We start from the raw sequence: 3260 nt of genomic DNA on the forward strand, positions 1-3260 counted from the left end.
CTGTGGGATATGTTGTCACTGTTGAAAGGCTGAGATGTGAATGAGAGCAGGATTCTAGCTTCATCCCACTTCTCTACTACCACAGTCCCACCTCAGCCCAGTTTGGGCCCTTCATGCATCAGAGCTGGGCATGCCCAGCCATAAACTGGTCAACTGGAGTGGTTCCCTCATACAGGTGCATCTTCAGTTTCTAATATTGCAAGAGAAAAGGCAGTGCAATCCAAACTCAAAGATAAGCCAATTGTACTGGGTTTGGAATGGACAGAAGCCTTTTGTGGCAGCACAACAGCCTTTCTTCCAGTACAACCCTCTCCTGCTGGCTGAGGTTGGCTGGCAAAACAGCAGGCACAAGAATGGGGAAGGTAACTCACACCAGATCCAAACCCCTCTCAGCCCAAAATAAAAGCAGCTAGGCTGACACAAAACTAGACTAGTCAGAGTTGTTGTTGTTTAATCGTTTAGTCGTGTCCAACTCTTCATGACCCCATGGACCAGAGCACGCCAGGCCCTCCTGTCTTCCACTGCCTCCCGGAGTTGGGGTCAAATTCATGTTGGTTGCTTTGATGACACTGTCCAACCATCTCATCCTCTGTCGTCCCCTTCTCCTCTTGCTGTCACACTTTCCTAACATCAAGGTCTTTTCCAAGGAGCCTTCTCTTCTCATGAGATGGCCAAAGTATCGGAGCCTCAGCTTCAGGATCTGTCCTTCCAGTGAGCACTCAGGGTTGATTTCCTTCAGAATTGATAGGTTGTTCTCCTTGCAGTCCAGAGGACTCTCAAGAATCTCCTCCAGCACCACAATTCAAAAGCATCAATTCTTCGATGGTCAGCCTTCTTTATGTTCCAGCTCTCACTTCCATACATTGCTACTGGAAAAACTATAGCTTTGACTATGCAGACATTTGAGTAGTCCTAAGTAATTTCTGACATTTGTAGTCTGGAGCTTCCTCCAGACTACAAATGTCAGAAATTACTTAGGACTACTCAAATGTCTGCATAGTCAAAGCTATGGTTTTTCCAGTAGCAATGTATGGAAGTGAAAGGCTCTGCTAAATCTGGTGTGTGCCTGGAGCTTGTAGTCTGGAGCTTCCTCCAGACTACAAGCTCCAGGCACACACCAGATTTAGCAGAGCCTCAGCCAACCTACTGTGTCAGCTTAATCACCTATTAACCATCTTGACTAGTTAGGATTGCACCCTCAGCCAGCCTCCTGTTTTCAAACAAGCAATATAAGTCAAGAAAAGTGTGTTATACCTTAAGAGTGGCTGCTTATTTCCTTCTAGAAATGAAGATTGCAATTTATCAAGTCTGCCTGTCACGCAGAATGCTACCAAGCAAGAACAAGAGATGATACCAGCCAACCAGAAAAAAAAGTTAAGGAAAGCTGCAGCAGTAATAGATATATTTATTAAGGGAGAGGGGGAATTTATATGCTCCTCCTGCTGCTTCAACCACTGCAGAACCAGGAGGTGGCCCATACAAATAATAGCAAGCAGTTTGTTTATTGGTCATTTGCCAGTCACAGGCAATGTTATACAGAGGCGGGAGAAAATTCTATTATTTTTTATTAAAAAACACATAAGCATTTGGAAAATCTGTGTGCTCAACTCAGTGCAGCCACATGAATGCTATGATCAGGACCAAGCCTTCAGAAAATCAATTGTGAGGCCCTAAGGATATATGGTACTGCCTTATATAGAGTCAACTGATTAATCCGTCTAGCCTCGAGCTGATCCCAAATTACTCAGTTTTCTGAGAAAATGTCTGAGATTTTTCTTTTCTTTTTTTTTTTCAACTACACTGAGAAAAACAAAGGCACTTTGAAGAATTTTCACAAAATGTTCCCAAACATTTTTGGATGCCAGTGCTGTTTTCCCCTCTACATTATCCTGTTATGTCACTAAACTGGGGGGGGGGGTGCAAATTGGTGGCTAAGCTGCTCGTGTGGCCCCCAGTATCCCTAACTCATAGGCACACACCAGAGGCAAATGCCAACATTTATATTGCTATATTAAATAAAAAACAACACATTTTCTTTATAAAGAAATCTCTTGCACTTTGTAGAGGGTGTGGGAGCAATATTGCTAAGGAGGGGAGATGTTCTAGTTTAGCTCACAGGGAGCTTTTTCAACTTGAAAATGACTTGTATGTGAGGATCAAAGACATTTGTTCTTGTTTTTAAAGGCAGGATTAGAGGACATGTGAGGGGGTACCTGAGTCTTTGAAAGTTGCCCACTCTAGGGTTTCGACTAGACATCGAAACCCTAATATTGCATGTATTTGAGAAAGTAGATTGTAATTGAAAGAACCTTGTGCTAAAATAAAATATTACAGGTGCACAATGACTTTAACAGTGTGGAAGAACTGAGGTCTCAGGTATTTCAACATGTATAACAGTGGGAGCTCAATGAGTTGGACATCTGGCTCAGGAGCCAGAGATTTAGATATCTGATTCCCCGTTGTGCCTCCTGGGAGAAGAGCCAGCCTGTATAGCCTTGGGCAAACTGTACAGACCCAGAGCATTCTCAGTAGAAGGCAATAGAGAATCACTTCTGAATACCCTGTACCTGAGTAATTCTAATTACAGGCCATACACTGGAATTGACTTGATGGCGTGTAATTTGAATTAATAGTGGGAGAGCCAAGACAACGCTTCTTTTATTAGCAATGAAGCATTTTTATTTTTATTTACTTCTTTAAAAAAATTTCATGCCCAGAGGGTTTATTGTCATGCTATCCCAAATGGCAGCGGTGCATTACTGGACTCAGTTTTTTTTATCACCAAACAGCTAGTCAGGGACCACAGCTCAATGGTACACAAAGACCCAGAATCAGTCCTTAGCCTTTCCAGTTAGAAGGTTCAAGAGAAAGCGCACAGCCAGACAGCCAACGTCTGGTGGAGCAGGCAATGCTAGGCTGAGGAGACAAAGTATCCCACATTCCGATCTGGTAGAAGGCAGCTTCCTATGTTGCCACCATCATGAAATTTTCTGTATGCCAAAGTCAAGCTGAAGTTCTTTCCCTTGAGTTCATGAAGAAACTGGCAAAAATTCTAACAAAAATGAACTGGGGGGTGGATTTTAATCACTTACACCAGTCAAATTCAGATGGCGTTCGTTTCCAGTTCAACATGACAAATCATAATGTTATCTGACTGCTGTGTTAAAGAAGAGAAGCTTACCAGGATGGGGGGAAAGGTGACAACCTTATTTCAGGATTAAAATCAGAGTTAAAAGCACAGGGATTCAAAACTAAATATA

Source organism: Pogona vitticeps, chromosome 4, assembly GCF_051106095.1.
Source record: "Pogona vitticeps strain Pit_001003342236 chromosome 4, PviZW2.1, whole genome shotgun sequence".
Lineage (NCBI taxonomy): Eukaryota > Metazoa > Chordata > Lepidosauria > Squamata > Agamidae > Pogona > Pogona vitticeps.